The sequence below is a fragment of the Macrobrachium nipponense genome, chromosome 1, assembly GCF_015104395.2.
Source record: "Macrobrachium nipponense isolate FS-2020 chromosome 1, ASM1510439v2, whole genome shotgun sequence".
Taxonomy (NCBI): Eukaryota; Metazoa; Arthropoda; class Malacostraca; order Decapoda; family Palaemonidae; genus Macrobrachium; species Macrobrachium nipponense.
The window spans coordinates 94,313,718-94,335,540 of NC_087200.1; the positions used below are offsets into that span (position 1 = coordinate 94,313,718).

Sequence of the window (21,823 nt, forward strand, 5' to 3'; positions counted from 1 at the left end):
TGCGGGGTCTCACTGGTTGTTGCAGTCTTGCTTCCTCTGCCTCCCCTGAGGCCTCTGCCTCTAGAGCCACCTCTCTGCCGGAAGGCACCTCTGGCTCTGCTACTCCCTGCATGCTTACTGTAGCCACGAAATGCTCCTCGTGACTCATAGGAGGCGTTGAAGGCTGGGGAGGCTACTAAGGTTGTTGAGGTTGAGGGTTGCCGAGCCAGAGGACTCTGAACCAGGACAAACTGCTGCTGTGGCTGAGCCTTGGATGTTGAAGGCTTGCCGATCTGGGAGATAGGGGCCGCCTGGACAACCGTCTGAGGATGAGAGGACTGGTAAGGTTCTAATTTCCTCACCCTCTTCCTAGGTTTGGATTGTGGTCTGGGAGTCTCAAACTTCCTTTTGAAAGGAAGTCCCCAACGGACACGAAGGTTCTGGTTAGCTCTAGCTGCCTCACTGAGGACGTTGTTAACCGCATCCTCAGGGAAGAGATTGGCGCCCTAAATTGAAGCCTTTATGAGTGTTTGGCTCGTGCCTTATGGAAGCATTTGCAAAGACATGCTTCCTGCAGGCTCGCCTAGCCACTATGAAGTCATACAGGTCCGACTGGAAGGACTGTAACAATGACTTCGTGTGGACTCAAAACAGAGCCTCATCAGCGAATGTCGTAGCGATCAACTCTGCTGAGGTGACTGAGTTAATCGACCTACTCAGTCTGCATCTCTTTGAATTCCGCTTTGACCAAGGGGTCCGGAATCCTAGTTAGCTGTTCGGTGAACAGGGCGGAGGCACACACTGGGTCCAAAACTCTACATTTCCGGGAAAGAGCAAGGAGGTAGCCTCTGTCTCTTTTAATAGAGGTAAGGGTTTGTCCTCTACTGCAGCTTGTAGAGTCAACTCCGCCACTTTTGAAGTGCAAGGAGTCGGAACTCCTCGTAGGGCCACAAACATAGTGAAGCAACCTTTATGGGGTGTCAACTTTGTGTGACGCAGTCCCATTCTGTAAGGGTGCGGACCCATGCAGACTGGGCCTGGTCCCTAGGGTAGATGACTGACTGTCTCTCTCGGGACCTTGTCTACTCTGACTAGCACATCTTCTGGGAATGGAAATTGAAGGCCCGCCGGGAAGAACTCAAGTCTTCTACCGGCCGGGTTCCGCAACCTTCAATAGTTAGTTTTCCATCCGAATAAGGGGCATGCAGAGCTAACCGCCACGGGTTACTGTTCTCGAATGGCGGCAGCTTTGATGCGTCCGGTACTGTCGCGGTCTGTGCCGTGGTCCCGGACTGGAGGATTCCAGATACTAATTCCTCCTGGGCTCTGATCCTCTGGGTCAGAGATAGGATCGACTGACCTGAGGTCTCCAGGCCTGAAGCGAGTCGAGTCGGTGTCCACTACCACGCTCATCTTCATCATCAGGATATTTGCAAATGCCTCCTGGTCAAAGCCGTCGGCTTAGCTCTGGAGGTCTTGGCTCTCGACCTCTTGGGTGGGACCTCTTGGGTGGGGGAGAAGCATTGAAGTGGAAGGCTTGGAAGCAGAGGTCGACAGCAGCCGTTCATCAGTAGGATTACTTGCACCGCGAGCTAGCTAGGCAGCGCCGGACAGGAACGGTGGGGGGGGGTGTCTGAGGAGAGTGGACAAGTTGTGAATGCCTGGACACAGCAACCGATCAGTGGCCACCACCTTATGTTATGGGAGCTGTACTAGCCTACTACTAAGGGAGCAGAAGATGGCAGGCCAATTGGCACCCTAAAGGAGGCAAGGCTAAGGCAATACCCAACAAAACAAGCATAATAAAATGATGAGAAATCACTGGAAGAATTGCGCAAGAGGAACAATAAGGGGGAAAAGGATATACCCAGCAGGGACCCAGCCTAACCCTCTGAGATCAGTACGGATCTGGTCAGGTAGGCTAGCTCGGCCTCCAAGGATGTCATGACGTGGATGGATGGAGCCCAACAAAACCCTCCAAAATCGAAACTTTCGATCAGGTCAGGTAGGGAGGGTTTAGGCCCAACAAACATGACAAGAGAGGGACTCTCTTGTCATGTTTTGTTGTCAGGTTACCCTACCCCTCCACCCTAAAGGGTGGAGGGGTAGGGTAACCTGACCTACCTTTCAAACCTAGCCTAGGTCTGGTCGGGCAAGCCAGGGTAGGAAAGCAAGACTTCCAACCTCACACTGAAATGAATATCATAAACGTGCACAAAATAGAGTGCATAGCTGGCTAACATCGAAAATACAATAAAAGCATGCATGCATAAAAACGTGAGAGAGAGAGAGAGGGGAATCGCCCTCTCTACAAGGATACCGTACTATAGGCTAACTGGAAGCCCAAATACACTACTCACATATAAGAAAAAAATAAAGAATACGTACGAAGGTGAACGAACACGCTCCTGAGGGACTGGGGACAAAGCCAAAGGCTAGAAAAAGCGAAATAAACAATTGACAAGAGAACCCAGAGGACGTCAGGAGCGAGTTAGAGCCTACGATGTATAGATAAACACGTAAAACCAGAACTCCAGATATGCCAGGAGCTAGGAAATGCACGGGTAAATATGAAAAAGCGGTAAAAACAGATAAAAACTAAACGTGAAGTAAATGTAATCATAATCAAACAAAGGGAAAGAACACACGCGTCTGATGATGCACCCAAGATGGCGGATGAAAAGAGCATCACCCCGGTTCGCAAGAACTAAGGGGCCAAAAAAGGCTAAAAAAAGGGAATGCATCGTGACCACACGAAATACCAAAATGTAAAATGGAATACTCAACTTGGATGAAGAAGCTGGGAGCTCTGCAGCAGACATGGCTTCGACAAAAACACACACTGGGAGCAGCGAGACACGTGCGAATAACAATGCGCTAATTACAGGAATGAACCCGCCGGGCGTGAGTGGTAGTAATAGCGAGCAGAAGGTAGATGTAGTAGTCCTTGTAACGGCACTTGCCTTGTGAGGGACTTTGAAGGGAATCTTCTAATTGGCAGAAGACCTGTGATAGTGGCCTCCACTCACCCCAGTGCTTATACCAACGCCCTATGGCGTTCGAGCTGAGGGTAATAACTTCAGCATTCCATTTAGCTTTTTTCTCTGGTATATTTAGAATCTATTTATACCTAGAAATGCGTGCTACAGGACCATTTCACCGGCCGACATAGGTCGAACCCCGAAAAAGTAATTCAAAATGTTGAAAACGTTTTGGGGTGGGTGATAAGTAATACAGTCATGAGAATATAAACAGAAGCATAGTAAAATGAATGAAAAGGGTTACAGCTACAGGCCAAAGGGATGTCAACAAAGAACCTCAAGTAATGCCTACAGTGCACAGTGTGAGTGGTACTGACTCTACAAGACCCCCGAATGGTTTACTTGGGATAGCACAACTACCGTTAACAATTAGGATGATCGCTTCATGGCCAATTCTCTATATTTTAACTTATTTTCTTGTACTTACTGTTGGTCAACATTAGAGGAATAACTGTTTTCACAATATAAAATAACCTTTTGTAACCATGTTTCCTGTTTCTCAGTCAGTTCATTAGCCCAGCAGAAAGGGCAGATTTAAATTCTAATGCAGATTTGCTGAAAAATATGGTGATAGGAGTTACACTGTCCAACAGCCATTAATGCACCACTAAATGAATCTGAATATAGTCAAATATACTACCATGTAGGGTAGATGCTACCTTGAGAGATTTGGCCAAGTCTGTCAACTCTGCTGTAAAATTAGGAGTATTGTCAGACAGTCTACCAATATATGAATAATCACCATGAACTACTGCACAACCAACTCCAATAGTTTTATATGAGACATCAATTACAATTTCAAAAGACTATTTATTTAGTGGATCATATTCTAACAAACATTGACATTTATCTGAAAATGATTTCCCAAGTACTCTAATGTAAAATGATGGTCAAGGAATCAACAAATGAGGAATGTGAGGTAGCAAATCTTCTGGATTTTTAAAACTAATTACTTTTGATCAACAGACTGTCAATTGTAGCACTGAGCCTCTCACAAGGTTTGAAAGCCATAACACTTTGAAATTTGAGGGGGGCTAATTATTTGGAACATTTGCAGTAAAATTTGAAGTTGAACTTTAATTTTCTTCATAAACCTAAGGGTACTTCATTTGTGTCAACATTTAAGCTTAACAGAAGACATCTTGAAAATCCCTGAGCAGGTCTTGGCCAAGTCAACATATTGCACACAGCAATGAGTAAATATGGTAACTCAAGTTTTGTTGCAAAATTAATCTTATAAACACACTATTTTTCAAATACTGATTCCTTCAACTTTGTCAAATTGTTAATACAGGTGTATGACTAGACCAGGTTAACCCTTAGGAGCTGGGCTCAAAAAATCAATAAGCAGCACCCCAGGCTAGGTAAACTTTGAGGTTGGCCAATTAAAAAAAAATATCAACGGAAAGATATGCAAATGCACAATGTATAAGAAAAATTTCTTAAAAATTTTCCCTACCTTCTACAATTAGTTGAAAATTACTATTTACAATCCCATGTGGGACCTCTTTTACAAGGCAATTGTAAATTTTACCAAGTTATGCATGCTTCTTCTAATAAATATACATATTTTATTTGGTAAAATTATAATTGGTAAAATTATAATTAAGTCTCATACCATATCAAACCAGATAAGGAATAAAATCAGTAGGCTAACAAATTCTGCATATATTTGTTGTAAAATGTTCATGTAAATTTACCAAGAAGATGAAGTTTCTTCTAATATTTCTTTGCACTTTTCTTTGCAAAATTACAATTATAACCGACATTCTTATCATAAAAGATAAGAATTAAAATCAACAGAAACCCTTTAGTATATTTATGAACAAATTCATTTTAAAAAAGTCAAGCAAGAGAAAGGGAGGCAATATACTCCTCTGAATTCAAGATCTCAACTAACCTCTGAGCTGCCCATTTCCTTGAACTTGGCTAATCTAAAAAGTCGTCATTATTGAGTTAATGGGCTATAGAAGTAATGGCACCTCTTTCCCACCCATTTCCCCAAAATCAGGGTGTAATATTGATGCTCACCAAGAGTGGGTTCGTCCATTAAAGATTATCCTGTTATTGCTACTAATATGAGGGGATTTGTCCACAAAGGATTACAATCTATACTATCAAAACTCTTTCTAAGAAATTGAAACATCATCTCATATGAAATATGGGTATCATTCAATTCAAGATTAATAATTTCCTTAACATAACCTCTAGAGATTCAAACAGCCACAGTAAACAACTTTTGTGACCCTCTTGCTTGGATTATGGGTAAATCTTTATAAGTGCTCCGGCCAATTTTTAGTATGAATGTGTTTATACCTTGAAAGATGATACTTAGTATGTTCTAAGGAAGATGGAAATTAGTAGCGGCAAGTCCTATCGGTCTAGAAAACACAACTTGAATATTTGTACCTACAGAAAAAACAAAGTCCTTCATGTTGTTGTCTCTGTCGTATCACCTATTTTAATGAGCTCCTGTTCGTTCGTTTGTGTGCTGCGCAATCTCGAATTGTCATGGGAACACCCACAACTTCTGAATGACATCACAAAAAAAAAACTCGACCCAAAAAGTGACATCATTATAGACAATATCCAATCGTAAATAAGCACGTTTCAATTTTCTCTGAAACAAGGAAAGCACAGTGTTTTCAGCCAATGACAATATTTAATGTACAATGTCTAAATTTTTTCGGCAAATACACCTATTTTCTCCAATTAAGCTTTACTTGCACTAGCGCCATAAGTGAATTAGCATGACCGACTAAAAGCTCTGATTTTGTTCCCCAGGAAAGTTTCCCCAGTGTGTGAAAATTGTTACAGGAATTATAGAGATTTCACAAACTATTATTTGGGCAAATAGAAAGGCTCGTAACTTTTGCCCAAAATCACGGTTTAATCAAGAGTGAACACATTTGCTGGACTTGTAAGGAAAAGTGCCGTCTTGACTTGACAAAAAAAAAAAGCCTTTCGGTGCGATAAAACCTATGTAAGGTAAGCTATTTCCTGTACAGGCAGTCCCCGGGTTACGACGGGGTTCCGTTCTCGAGACGCGTCGTAAGCCGAAAATCGTCGTAAGCCGGAACGACGCTTGGAAATATGTCTTAAACTAATAAAAAGTTATAAAAACCTACTTGTAATCCTTTGGTTACACTACATGTTGTTTCCTGTAGTTTTATGTACAACCTGGAGTTATTTTCATAAAAGAATGCTGGTTCTTGAAGGTAAAAACTATTGTAATCCTCTGGTGACACTACATTCTTGAAGTTTTATGTACAACCTGGAGTGATTTGCCAAATCTTGAGGGCTACAAGAACAGCTGATTACTATTTACGTATCATATAGACTAATTAAAGTAAACGTATCTTTAAATAGGCTTATATATTAGTATCAACAAAACATTTCCCGCCATGAGTCAGAGGCCGTTTAATGAAACGAACACTTCTCTGTCCTATCTGTTCAGAAAATAAAACGTTACGTCAATCCCCGAGGACCATTGTTGCCAAGGCGTCTCTCTCTCTCTCTTCTCTCTCTCTGATCAAAATTACACTGGAACCTGACATACGATTGCCCTAACAACGAATGTTTTAAGATACAACAGAAAATTTGCGAAAATATAAGCTTCGATATACAACGAAATATTTGAGATACGATTTTGCGATGAGTGTTAGTTGTATAGGCGACCGATAAATGGCGTTCAGTCTGTTTGTTTGTTGGTGCTGCATGTTAACACGTCGTTGTTTAGTTCGTTGTATTTGTGCCTATTTTTTGTGTTATTTTGTCGATATTATTATTAACCATGGGTCCCAAGCTAAAGACAAAGCAGGTGATAAGAAAAAACCCAAGAAAATGATTTCGATGGAAGCAAAACATGAAATTATAGCAAAGCATGAACGTGGCGTTCGTATCGTCGATTTGGCAAACAAGTATGGTCAAAATCCTTCTACAATATCCACGATCATCAAGCAGAAGGAAGCTATAAAAACCTTCCAAAGGCATCACCATTATTTTCTAAACTACGAACTGATTAAAAAAATAAATAAAAAAATTAGTTTAGCAATGTTATTTCATTTGTGTTTATTACGTAGTTATTAGCGTACATACGTAAATAAAAAGAGAACAAATCGTTCTCTGCCACCCTTCCCTACCTCCTCCCCCCTGCTGGCCTCACGTCATCTTTCATTGTGGTAAGTAAAATTCCTTTCTTTTTTAATTGATTTTATTAACATTTATCACATTGCTATGTTATTTTATCATTATGTGTGTTATTACTTGTTTATTTGTGTATAAATTGTGTATATTATATGTAATTTAGCTGTGTTTAGGTGTGGTTTCATAGCGCTAGAACGGATTAATACATATTACATTATTTTTAATGGGAAAAAATGCTTTGAGATACACTGTTTTGATATACGACGATGGTAACGGAACAAATTAAATTCGTATGTCAAAAACTTCGTTTTGTTATTATTACTGGAAACAAGCAATGATTTTTCAAGCTAGTATGTATTCATTCGCTCGGAAACTAGTTCCGCATATGAGGCGTCACTAAAAAACATTGAAAAATACGACATAAAAAGGCGAAAATCATCATAACCTCAAAATTTTTGTTGTAATCTAACCAGAAACTTATTTTTATTAATATACTGTGCTAAACTATAAAGGAATTTTATCATAGTATGTGTTTTTTAAAAGCGTCGTTAAGTCGGAGCGTCGGAAGCGTCAGCCGTCGTAACCTCAGAACAAGTGGTCGTAACCCAGGATGGATTTTCCATTGAATATTTAAGAAAAAGCGTCGTAACCTCGGAACGTCGTAAGCCGGAACCGTCGTCAACCCCGGGACCGCCTGTATATACTTTATCATGTGAAATATGCTGAAGTATGGTCTCAGTTAGCCTAATGGCCGCTCAAATTTTTCGGAATTATCATGAATGTGCAGGGAAGGTAGTGCCCTTAAGGGGAGTCGCAGAGGGGCCAAAGCCCCCCTCGCTAGGCCTAGGTAGGGGTACGGCGCTCTAGGTTAGGTTAGGTGGTTTGTTTGGTTAGGTAGTGCCCTGGAAATCACTCTTCTCCTGCTCCCCCCCACCCAAAAACCCTGGTTCCCACTGGGGTCCCCCAAGATTTTTAAATGGGAACAAGGGTGTAATTGCTTGATGCCACCAATATTAATGATCAGTTTAAGCATAATCAATAAAAAATACATCTGAAAAATATATATTCTTCTGCAAACAAAAGACTGAGCTCTCCTTTAGATTTACCGGTTTATGCACAACATGGGTGGTGTGTTTAGCACCAGCCCCTCAGGGATGAATGTAAAAACAAACAAAATTTAGTAAATATCGTGGTTGGTGACTGGTGGGAATCAGGCAAAAAATTGCAAGCAGAATCATGAACCGATGGAGAAACTACCTAGGGCTGTTTACTTTACAGTTACGTTGCTCTAGGTTAGGTTGGGTGGGGCCCAAGAGGGGGAAGGCAATGCACTCAAAGTCAAGTATGATCCAGGTTAGGCAAGGTATAAGATGTATCCCTCAACTGACTTAGTGACAGTTTTCAAGTTATTAGCCTCACTTTGGGGGGTGCTAATTATAGGCTGACCATGAAACTCGCTAAACCCCAATTTCACACTGGGGTTCCCTTTGTGTACTGGATTTTAAGGTCTTGGGGAAAAAAAGATTTAAGGTCTTGGGAAAAAAATAAAAAATAAAAAATAAGGGCTAGCCAATGTTTGCACAAACGTTGACAATCATGGGCTATTCTATATGAGCTTGTTACCTTAAGGGGTTACATCCTATATTTAAAAAAAATTCTAATACCATAATGTTAACTTTATAGAAAATTCTCTGACTGGGTCATCAATGATGTCATCAAAACCTAATGGAATGCCCTCTAGCTACGTGATCCGGTTACAGTGAGATAAAAGTATATATAAAGTAGTATTACAGAACAAATACTTGGTATACCTAGAAAACACATTCGCCCGTTTGAAAGCTCATTATTTTGCGGGAAATATTTAGCCTAATAGCCACTATGACAACTAGAATTCATGGAAACAGTTTGTAAAGGTATCGGTGTATGTCTACCACACAAGCATTACAAATTGTGATAATTCTAGGCAATAACTCTGCACGGTCTGCAAGGAACGTTACCACGAATACGACAGCCACCAGGGATTAAGGCGTCCAATGTATTTCGCCATGTTTAGTACTGGCCCCTGGGGGTTAATTACAAATATCTGTAAATTCTTAATATGCAACCCAAATCGTATAGGAAACTGCAATTTCCAAAGAAATACCTGACACGGAGTTATTAGCTAGATTTACTAAGATTGCATTTATTTCAGGCATAAAAAAAAAAAAAACAAAAAAAAAAAAAAAAAAAAAAAAAAAACCCAAAATAGTAAAATAGACATATGTAAATCAATGAAGAGTGCTAGCAAATAAATAGTTTTTATTTCGTAATTCTAAAGAATAGTTCCGCACGGACTGCAAGGAACGTAACCGCAAATACGACATCCACTAGGGATTGGGGCGTCCAATGTATTTCGCCATGTTTAGTACTGGCCCCTGGGGGTTAATTACAGTTGTCCGAATAAATATTACTTAAAATTTTTGTTCAGGAGGTAAACCTGCATAGAGAAACCGCAACTGCCATTGCCTAGGCCGCCGCATAATAGTAATATAGTAGATCTAACTTTTTTTGGTCAAACCTAACGTTTCAAGTAAAATTTGGAGTGAGTTAAGAATAAAACGTGTAGAATTACAATCCAATATGCACTGCGGAGTTTCGGTTGTGATGGCAGTAAGGATAAAACCACCAATTACAAGGTAAAAATGTATTTCTGTTCTAAACATGACCCCGGGAATAAGACTTCTGACTTTCACTAATGTTTTACCTAGCTAGCTAGGGGAAACACCAACGACTACCAACCCTTATCACGGTGAACAGGTCTTATTCACTAGATATTTAAATGGTGAAACAAGAATACAATTACAACTCCAAGCATACCATTCAAAAGATTGAAGTTTCGTCAACAAAATGTGATATATGAAAGCCCCATACGAACTAAAATAAGTTTGTGACGCTCTTCGTAAAATATGTTTTCAAGGCAGTTTTGAAATCCAATATGGCAGCTACCGTGTGGATGTACAGGTTATGATCAGTGATGACATCCATCTTTCCCAGCCTTCCCAGCACTCATTTGAACAATGTTAGCGTATATATGTAACGTTTATTGATCTTACTCAAGATTGCAGTTGTAATCAGCACAATAAAACATTTTGTTGCCTATATTACTGAAAGTATGAAACTTTTTCTTCCCGGGGTCATGGTTTAAACTGAATTCATTTTTACATTGTAATCGGTGGTTTTTATCCTTACTGCCATCACAACTGAAACTCCACAGTGCTTATTTGATTGTTATTATACACATTTTGGTCTCAATTCACTCCACATTGCACTTTAAACAAGTTACTGTTCCTGGTTCTTAAGCGCGCGCACCACAAACACAGTTACGAGCAACAGACAAAAATGAAAAGTTTTATTCCCTAAAATTGTTTACTTTACTCGTTATTTAGTTCTTTACTTTGTTATTTAAATTTTTTTATTTAATTCATGAATATTATCCCTTTTTTTTACAACCAAATTACCCCGAGAAATTGGATATTTCTAAAGTAGATACAATCCAATGTTTCTAACGTTTTCGTACATCTGGCTGCCGAAAACCATAGAGGAACGACTACGGATAGGTGGATTATATATTTTTTTTTGCTTTTTTGTTTTTGCTAGTACTTTTCATTGATTTCAGTCTATATTAGTATTTTGAATTTCTTTAATAACCGTATGCCAGAAATAAATGTAACCTTTAATGTTTGCATGCTAAGAATGGCAAAACCATCGTTGCCACATTAGTGGAGGATTCACACATACGCCGATTCATTATTATAAACTGTTTCCATGGATTCTAGTTGTCATAGTAATGCAATAATAAAATTGTTTTAATATTTATGTATATATACTTCCAATACCAAGCCTAATTTCACCAATTTCAAAGTTTTGTGTGTAGTCTTATACCAGTTTGGTGGGTCAACACATACCGAATGGCAAGAGAGAGAGAGAGAGAGAGAGAGAGAGAGAGAGAAGAGAGAGAGAGAGAGAGACGAAGGAACGAAGAAGGAAAGGGGTGGCGGTGGAGGGGGGGGGAGGGTATGTGGATCTTTTTACGCGTGTTCGTATCCAGTTTCCTGCATAATGGAGTTTTTGTCTCTTGGTACAAGGACAAGTGTCTTTATTTTTTACGATTTGTGATTCACGATACCCTTATAAATTACAGCACTGGGTGTAATGTACTATAGCAAAATCTCGTTCTGATACGAGTGTTCGTTACAGAAATAGGTATTGCCCAAAAACGTGCTTGCACTGTCGCTGAAACCCATAAAGTAGGTATGCTGCTTAGGTTGTCAATCAAGTTCTTCATAATAGTATGTTTTTTACAAGCTAGCTATAGAATAAAATTTGTATTCGTCCTCAATCAAAACATATGCCCCTCAATACTAACTTTCCTCTTTTAACGAACTTTCTGGTCATTGCAAAATCGGCCCCATAATTTCTTATGGTAGCAAAACAGAGGCCCAGGGTACCGAAAAAAAAAGACGATTGCGTCACACTACGGCGATAATCCGGCAGTAAAACATCTTCATATATCCAAAAAGTAAATAATAAAGATATATATGCGCATTACGATTATAACAATTACATGAATAGCAAGTAAGTTGAGTAAAGCAATTATTTACAATAGGTACGAAAGCCAAGATGTCGTGATGTCATAATAAGTACAGGACTTAAACGAACGTTCTAATTCCAAAATAATATTACTTACCCTAAATTTGAGTCAGAATAGTTACTTTTTCAATAACGAATATTTTCAAATCAATCAACATAAATATGTAAAAATTGATGTTTTACTATTTAAAAAATTATCCAAATGTACGCTTCGTCGTCGTCTTCTACCAAAACAGTTGTTTAATAACAAACAAGCCGGTTAGGGTCTGTGTTCCGATTGTTGTGATGAAAGTGCCCCAGCGTCTGTGGGTGCAAGTGGTGTGCGGATTTAGCTATCACAGGAAATGGGAAGTTTATTGACACAAGCGACTCCGTAAACATCGAGATGGCGTCAATCTTCTAAATATTTCGAGTTGTAAGTAAAAATGCGAGGTTAAGTAAAAATGTAGAACGCGTTTTGGTGAGATTTGGACTGCCTTATACCACCATTTCACTACCCTCTGTTTAAATCTTAAAATTTGGCCTTAATTTCTAACTTTGGAGAAAATACTTACTTCAAAAGGAAAGTAAAGGTCTTTAACTCCGTTTCTCACCAACAACAAGTCGCGACTGATGCTCATCTCCGATGTCAGGACGCGTTATAATGTACTTTTTTGGGGGTTGTACACGTTGATCGTACATGGTCCACCCCTGTACCATGCGGTTTTTCACCCTAGTTGTGCAGATTACATCTAGAATCTTGATTAATATCAATAAACGTTTCATAGGCTAGGTACCTAGGCTATACTGTAGACACAAATATTGTTCTGTTGAGAGGTGGAAAATCTAGGTAGGTTGTTTCACCAATTAAAGGTATTTCTACAGGAAGCAATCCGCGGTGGCTTAGACTATGGCAATTGACTGATTCCTATGTTATTTGAGTTACGTACAAGATTTAAAAGTAAATATCCATTCGGCCGGCTGTAAAACTAAGCAGTAAATTGACCTTTGAAAGTTACATAATAGCCGCACCAAACTCAAGGTATATTAAAGTTTAGTTCCAACCAAACGAAAAAAATATTCCTTACAACCCTTGTAAAGCAACTAAAATAACATAGAAAATGTCAATTGCCATAGTCTAAGTCACCGAAGAACGGTCCTACAGGAAGGTACCAAGTATTCGTTACGGTGAAGGAGATGTAAACACAGCCGCCATGTTTAAATTCCCCAACCACCACGGAGCCATATGTTCACTAAGGAGGGAGGGGCGGGGGTAAGGTGGAAGGTACGAGTTGTCTTAGCAGCACACCCCACTGAATAGTAACATACCTTGGCGCAACTTTCGGCGAAAGCCTAACACTCACTTTCCTAAAACATAATAATTAAGAATAATGTTTGGAGCTTACCTTAAAGGGGTGGAGGGTACAAGCAGCAGCTGCTTTTAAGAATGCGTGGAGGCGGGTCTTGGGTTAACCTCAAAATGCAGCTTGAAATAAGCAACAGCCAAGTACCCGACGAAGTTATTACATTCTCCTCCCGTATCTTGGAGTTGACTGAATGGGGGCAAAAGACCTGCTTTCTCAGGAGGCCGTGGTCCTGGCAAAAACCGATTAGTCGATCATAATTACCTGAGTAAAAGGCAGAAAAAATCTTTGTAACTCATGTAACAATTGTTACATGAAGTTGGCAAAGAGTTCCTGGTGAGGGCTGGGGCGAGCGTGAAGTAGATGCAGCAGTGGATGTTCATGGCGGCAGATTCAACAGTGTTGGAGTTCTACAGTTAGGAGGTGGCAGGAGGCCAGACCGTAGAAAACAGGGTAGGAGAGGTGGGGTGGAGTAGTAAAAATGCTTTGATGCTATTGGTTGAGGCAGGGTGGGGCTGAGGTAAATGAACAAGCACTTAACAAGATAAGTTGGCAATGTTAAGGGTAATAAAAGTAAATGGGTAGTTAAGGAACTAAATGTAAATGTGGGATGGGTTCAAAATATGAAATAATACAAATACATATATAACGGGCCCAGGAGGGGGTGGGATTTAAGTTCCTGGGTGGTAAATGTGTAATAGGGCCTATAGTTGTTTTAATAAATACAAAAGACCAAATTAAACATAGGTTAGCATATAACAAAACTAATTAAACTTGTAGGGGATGTTGCCTGACCAGGGGTGGGGTTGGGCCTGACTGTAACCCCCCTTAAAGAACCAAACCAACCTAACATAACCTAACCTAGCAGGGGATGTAACCTTACCTAGTAGGGACTTAACCTAGTAGGCAATGTTGCCTGACCAGGGGGGCTTTGCCCCCAGTCCCCCCCTTAAAGGCCTAACTTAACCTAGTAAGGAATGTTACCTAACCTAGTAGGGAATATTGCCTGACCAGGGGGCTTCGCCCCCCGTACCCCCCCTTAAAGGCCTAACCTAAACCTAACCTAGTAGGGAAATACTAGGCCTAACGTAAACCTAGTAAGGAATGTAACCTAACCTAGTAGGGAATATTTGCCTGACCAGGGGGGCTTCGCCCCCCCGTACCCCCCCCTTCTTAAAGGCCTAACCTAACCTAGTAAGGAATGTAACCTAACCTAACCTAACCTATAGGGAACATTGCCTGACCAGGGGGGCTTCGCCCCCCGTACCCCCCTACCCCCCTTAAAGGCCTAACCTAACCTAGTAAGGAACGTAACCTAACCTAACCTAACCTAGTAGGGAAAATATTAGGCCTAACGTAACCTAGTAAGGAATGTACCTAACCAACCTAACCTAGTAGGGAATATGCCTGACCAGGGGGCTTCGCCCCCCCGTACCCCCCCTTAAAGGCCTTAACCTAACCTAGTAAGAATGTAACCTAACCCAACCTAACCCCCTAACCAAATAGCCTAGTAGGGAACATTGCCTGACCAGGGGGGCTTCGCCCCCCGTATCCCCCCTTAAAGGCCTACCTAACCTAGTAAGGAACGTAACCTAACCTAGTAGGGAAATACTAGGCCTAACGTAACCTAGTAAGGAATGTAACCTAAACCAACCTAACCTAGTAGGGAATATTGCCTGGACTAGGTGGGCTTCGCCCCCCCGTAAAGGCCTAACCTAAACTAGTAAGGAATGTAACCTAACCAACCTAATCCAATAACCTAACCTAGTAGGGAATATTGCCTGACCAGGGGGCTTCGCCCCCCCGTACCCCCCCTTAAGGCCTAACCTAACCTAGTAAGGAATGTAACCTAACCTAGTAGGGAACATTGCCTGACCAGGGGGCGGGGGTTCGCCCCCCCGTACCCCCCTTAAAGGCCTAACCTAACCTAGTAAGGAACGTAACCTAACCTAACCTAGTAGGGAAATACTAGGCTAACGTAACCTAAGTAATTGAATGTAACCTAACCAACAACCTAACCTAACCTAGTAGGGAATATTGCCTGACCAGGTGGGGGTTTCGCCCCCCGTACCCCCCCTTAAAGGCCTAACGTAACTAGTAAGGAATGTAAAACCTAACCAAAACCTAACCTAACTAACCTAGTAGGGAATATTGCCTGACCATGGGGCTTCACCCCTGTACCCCCCCTTAAAGGCCTAACCTAACCTAGTAAGGAATGTAACCTAACCTAGTAGGTAAACAGTAGGAATGTAACCCCCCCCCCCCCCCCCCGGTATCCACCCTTGAAGAACTAACCAACCTAGCCTAACCGGGTAACCCCCTTCAAGGAAGTAAAACTAGTAGGTAAACCAACATATAACAAACTAAACCTAAGGGGTATGTTGCCTAACCGGGGATGGGATTTGGCCCCCAGTAGGTAAAATGACATATAAACCTAACTTTGATGGGTGTGGAAGTGTTGTAAAATGTAAAAAGTAACCATACATAACTGCGTAATAGTAAGGAAACTGGAAGGGAGGTGTAAATTGTAATGTCTGTAAAAGTGTATAATGGAATATATTGAAATGTAGGTTTTATAAGAATAATGGCAAACTATATATTTAAAAATTATATATTGAAATGTAGTTTTATAATAATAATGGCAAACTTTAATATAGGTATTGGTTGGTATCGTGAGAAATGCCCTTGTAAATGGTGTAACGTAAAGAGCCAGTCGTGAATACTGGAAAGGGGAGGGATTGACTTGTGTATAAATGATATAGGGAGTGTGTATGTAATATGCAACGCAATGTGCAATTTCACGTAACAGGTAGGTAGGTAGGTAGTATCGAAACGTCCTAAAACTGAGTTCTATATCAAACACGTAGCATTTTTAGGTGTCTGTCCTCAATTATAACATAATATTTCAGTTATATATGGTGAAATGTTAGGTAGGGGATATTTCAAAACAGTTATTATACAAAAATACTATGGAAAAATGAAAAGGAATAAACACTAATTCAACATAACATGTTTTTAATAAACAAAATAGGTAAATGCTTTTATGTAACTCAACGTATGGTTACCAGCCAGGGTTCCCAGATGACACCACTACCTACCACCAGCCAAAGTCTACCATGAAACCAGCCAAAATCCCGCCAAATGGTAATCCAAACCAACCCAAATAACCGCAAATATATGTGCGTTATATCTATCTTTATAAATGCATATTTTTTATCATATATAGCTTGTATAGCGGCATCATAGTTTTTAGTTAGATATATAAACTAATATAAGAATGCAGGAAAAAAACGAGAATGAATTGAAATTTTGAATGAGGCTCGTTCCCTGAGAATCCGGCAGCCTGTTTTGTGTCATCTGGTGTGTGTGTGATTTTTATTTTAATTCCATCTACATATTGTGCTTAAATGTTACCAAGTTTTACTGAAAAACCTATTCAAATTCCCCAGATTTTCCTGAAAAACCTTCAAAAATTCCCAATCTGGGGAGAAGATTCCTCAAACGTGGGATCAGTGTTTAGCTCAAATAGAAAGTGTTTGAAAACCAGCCAAAATACCACTAACCAGCCAAAGTGAATTTTTACCCACCAATTAGGAAAAAAAGCCAAATTTGGCGAGAAACTGCCAAATCTGGGCCCACCTGTTACCAACCCAATCCTTCACTCAGTCCGGTAGCAATGTAGGGGTCATACTGTAACGTGTTTTGGCTAAATACATATATCCCTCCCGTAAACCCCCATTTCTTTCCTCACTAAGAAGTCCGAGTTTAGGCCAAAAGCTCCCTTACAGTTAGCGCATGCGCAGTAGCATTAGCGCATGCGTAGTAGGATTCATTGTTGTGTAGTAGTGGTAGTAGACAAATATGGATGTGAACGGCTCCACTATAGCTAGTTTTGTTATTTCTTATTTCCGCCTGTATTTCGTGTTTTTAAAAGTGATAAATGTGGGAATACCACAATAACACGGCAAAATCTCCCCCCAAGTGGTTTCTCCCCACCCACCCCAAAACCCCGTTCCCACTGGGGTCCCCCATTACCGTAGGATAGAGTTGGGGTTTTTGTCCCCACCCAAAACCCCGGTTTCCCAATGGGAATCCCCTTTACCGTAGGATAGAGTTCAAAGGTAAATTAGAGTCGTCCGAATAAATATTACTTCAAATTCTTGCTCAGGAGGTAAAACTGCATAGAAAAACTGCAACTGCCATAACTCTGGGCCGCCGCGGATAGGTACACTAGAATCTACCGAATGATAAACCACACGCACATACTACCTATGTATTTAGGTAACACACATAGGTATGGTTCGAAAATACTAAATGAAACAAAACACAATTTAGGTAGGTAGTTACTTTAAACACTGGATCTAGCAGAGAAGTACTATAGCTGTAACTTTGCACCACGTCCTTTCGTTACCGTTTTCTTCTAACCAGCAGAATTTACCTAAATATGGAAAACTGGAAATTCTTAACAGCAATTAGAAAAAGTTGACTGCCTCGGTGTTTATTAAGTTGTCTAGAAGCGACGGCGATCCCAAGCGAGTCCGACCACCACAATCGCAGTTACGCCAAACCCAAGGAATCTGGAGAACAGAAATTGATATTTTGAAAATATTGCACAATGAGAGGTTTATAAATCACTTAGCAGTTTACACAGAATAAAATGGGAATATATGAAAAAGGTAAAAAAAAAAAAAAAAAAAAAGCATAATCGTCCTCGTGGTATTCTAAGGGACGTCCTCTGCCCAACCATCATTTAATTCCAGTTGCTGTTTATAATTTGCATGTGGCTCATCTTTTGCAACCCACGTTGGACTTTTTGTAGCTTTTATTCTGCCTGAGCTGGATTCTTACAAAAAACAATAACTTTTTAATGTCTTTTTATACTTCCAATTGATACTGCATACAAAAGAAGTCAGAGGGCGTAGTTTTTCTTTTTGTTCCTCTGATGCCCTCCATTTCATTTTCATGATTCATCATTGCTCATTGGATGCGTTCGTTTTACCCTTTGAAATTAGAATAAATTTTACAACTTATTATGAACATTTTGGTATGTTTTTAGTTCAGTATATTTATTCGTGAATTTAAAATAAACATAAAATATCGTAAACGGCCTTTTCTGCAAATGAGGAACACTACTACTGATTCCGATAGAAATAGCGAAGTTCTAACAAAGCAAAGTGTACCTCAGGTAATCTATAGGCATTTGATTTTCCCCATTGCTCATACTGCATCTAAAAAGAAAATATAACAAATATCAGTGTAATATGGACACCACAACCTCATCCTGATGCATTAATAAATCAATAGACAGTGTAAATAATATGTGCAGTAACGACAGCTCAAACAACTCCAGAAGTGTAGCAGTTTTTTGTAATACAGCATTGCCAATTTGGTTAATTTGCTGTCTACAAAGTCACGGTGATCCAGTACGACCAAATAAGCGAATTGTAATAACAATGTATACTACCTATGAAAATAACAGTAGAAAATGGTAACTCGCCATCAAGTGCAGATAATCTAAAGTAGCCTTCTTAGTGTATACTGAAAGAGAGAGAGAGAGAGAGAGAGAGAGAGAGAGAGAGTGTAGGAGGGGGTGGGCAAGGAAGTGTCTTTTGACTAGGTTACTTCGATGAGATGAGAATTACCTCGTCGAGGCCATTCCATTTGCAATTGTATGATAGTTTACAATTTGTCAGATTATTGCCGGTCCACGTCTTCTATTTTTCTTACCTCCCGAGACCCGGTTACAACATACAACAGACTAACGACCAGGTACCTACAGGAGCCACTCCTTACCTCAACAAAACCATAGTGGATTTCAAACAACATAGTTAAAACATACACTACTCTTTTGGTTTTGGGTACTGAATGCTGATCTGTTCCGTTGTGAGCTTAGCTGTATATGAGAGAGAGGAGAGAGAGAGAGAGAGAGAGAGAGAGAGAGAGAGAGAGAGTAACTTTTATTGTAATAACTTTCATCATAAAAATTAGATTCTTCATTATCTCGTTCTCGTTTCACGAATCTATTTTTGGTAAGTGTAACTTACTACTGCTTTTACATGTATGGTGAGCTAGTCTCACTCGAACAAAAGTCATGTTTTGTCATGTCTTTTGTTTTAAGAATGCAGTAACATTAAAACAAAGATCTATCTACACAACTCACACCGTTCATGAGTATATAAAATATACTTCCTTACTTTTTATTAATTGATTCTCCTCCTTATGGCCCATAAGCGTGGATTACCCATGTAAGTAATAATCAGACATTCATTCACCTTCAATCCCAATCAAAATATGTTTGTTTATCTTTTTTTTTTTTTTTTTTTTTTTTTTTTTTTTTTTTTTTTTTTTGTAAAATTGTAACAGCTCCTATTCCAATTTGATATTATTATAGCATCATTTTGGTTCTAAAAGGACATTAATAGCTTTAAACACAAGATGTAAATGAAGTTTAGTGTCAGAAATTTGGAACTGGTAGCCACATAATTACGATGTCATTGTAATGGCTATTGTTATAATTATACAGGGTGTCTATAAAGTCTCAGTACCATTACAAGTATTTATTGCTAGAATGGTACTGGGACTTTATGGACTCCCTGTATTATTATTGTGTAAACTAACCCTCGTTCCTCACTATGTTTCCAAATGCCTCTTTCACAATGTTTCATTCTGTCATTTACGAAAACTACGCTAGTTTTATTCTTCAATCAATGAAAAACGTCATAAAATTGTTTTTAAACTTAGATTGTTTACGGATGAATAAGTCTCAAACAGGATATTCCCTTTTCTTAATATAAATGGTGTTTTCCTATGCTCTATAATGTAATGCCCATTTTCCTAGAAAAACACATCAATAATCTATATTTTGGTCGAATTATTGAAATTGACCCAGGATTCTCTTTTAATAAAATCTTATTTAACATTTGTGTGCCCTTTGTACCATGTCACTGATAGATAATTATATTAACTTTATATTTTCTTAAATTACATTTGACTGGATAAGCTTGACGAGATCTAGAATTCTGAAAAGGAATGCTAATGTAATATATACAACTTTTGGCTGAAATAACATTACAATATATTACCTGGGACAGTCAGTCCTCTCAGCTAGCTGTAAATCCCGATCATAATATCATGTCAGCTTAAAGGATACACAAATCAGATATGAATTTAAACCAGACGTTTATAATATACTATTAAAGAATAAACTACAATAAAAGTTTTGGAAAAACAGGAGCAGTATTTTATCAACGATGAGAAGTGTGTGTGTGTGTGTTTTTTTTTTTTTCACTTGGAAAGGATTTAAATTATGAAAAAATATCGTAAGCTGATTAAACTTCGATACTCTAAATTAATGTTAATCGTTTTTAGAACTACATATGATGTAATGGACCAGAGTAGAACATGAAAACCTTACCATGTTAAGGTGCTTAAACGTTATTCGCAAATAAATTTAAAAATAAAACTATTCTTCTACGACTTACAAATGCTCTACTTACGGTCACAACCAGGCACCGTCGTTCTTGTTATCAACCCTACTGTATAAAGTCAAGCCAATTGTAATAGCTTAAAGTCACAAAATGATCATCTGGTAGAAAAATGTCTTATTTAGCCTTCGTCGCCTAGTAAGTGGCATATCTCACATCACTGTTCAACCAGAACCTTCGATTCAACGACTTCCACCACTCTTATTTTTATAGCCAATCCTGGCCAACAGGAAACGTTGACAGTACTGTATAGGATTACGCCCAGTTCATCTTTGACAACGTACCACACGGTAGTACGGTACAGAAAATGTGACCCAGAGTATTTTTCCATTTGGCTAATAGTTGTGCATAACCGTTTGTTTACATAAGAAAAGTTCTGCAGATGATTGTTTAACATCTTAGCTTCTGCAGAATATTTTGTTAAATTTTTCTATACTAAAACGGTTGTAAGTAAGTAAGGCAGGAAGGATAACAGAACGATACATAGTTTTATATTCCTTATTCCCTTGAAATGTCAAGCAGATGTGTTGGTTACCATAAAAAGGGTGAGGTGGAATAGCCCAGGCAAATTCAAATACGTAATTTCTCACAAGAGTGGTGTTGCACTGAGTAAATCTGATTACTGAATTAATTTTAATGTTTCTATATAAGGTAAGAAAGACAGATAGGATTTTTTTTTTTTTTTTTTTTTTGCGGAACGGAGAATTTTCTGGATAATCAAGATAATCGTATGCATATACTACATGTCAACTTGGGTTTCTTGATAAGCACATCTACCACAGCCAGGATTCGAACCTGAGTCTCTGGTCTAGATACAGTGATAGATGGTTGACTCAATCATTCGGCTGTCAAGAGATATATAAATTGATATCGACTCCTCTGTACTCGGAATCAGTATCAAGTGTCTGTCTATCACTGCCTAACCCAAAAACCAAGGTCTGAATCCTGGCCGGGAAAGATGCACTTTTTTTTATTGCTTTAAATCTTCAGCTGAAATGTTTAAGGACAGAATCAACAGAAAATATACTCAAATAACAAATAAAACCATCAACAATTACAATATCTCCCCTTAAGATTAAGTTACTCCAAAGACAGCGAATTCGACATATACATGTGATATTTGTGACTTAATATTTGTGACACTAAAGAGTCTAGAGTGGAGGTGACGAAACTTCACATATTAGAATTGAAACTTTTATTT

General features: G+C 39.2%; 1 protein-coding gene and 1 long non-coding RNA gene across 5 annotated transcripts in view; one reads left to right on the top strand and one right to left on the bottom strand.

The window, feature by feature from the left end:
* The window catches only part of LOC135219474 (uncharacterized), a 65,234-nt gene extending 47,278 nt beyond the window's left edge, over positions 1-17,956 (bottom strand). For both annotated transcript variants that reach the window (XR_010315444.1, XR_010315445.1), the window contains exons 1-2: positions 17,942-17,956; positions 17,486-17,715 (exon numbers count right to left, since the gene is read on the bottom strand). This is a non-coding gene — a long non-coding RNA (uncharacterized LOC135219474). The remainder of the gene's footprint in view (positions 1-17,485; positions 17,716-17,941) is intronic.
* The window catches only part of LOC135219473 (uncharacterized), a 118,859-nt gene that overhangs the window by 87,136 nt on the left and 9,900 nt on the right, over positions 1-21,823 (top strand). The window contains exon 1 of one of the 3 annotated variants that reach the window (XM_064256272.1): positions 20,982-21,072. The exons of 1 other annotated variant lie outside the window; for it this stretch is intronic. The gene's annotated coding sequence lies outside the window, so the exon portion shown is untranslated. Of the gene's footprint in view, positions 1-20,981; positions 21,073-21,823 lie in introns of those variants that run through there. One more of the 3 variants, XM_064256274.1, reaches the window with a different exon arrangement.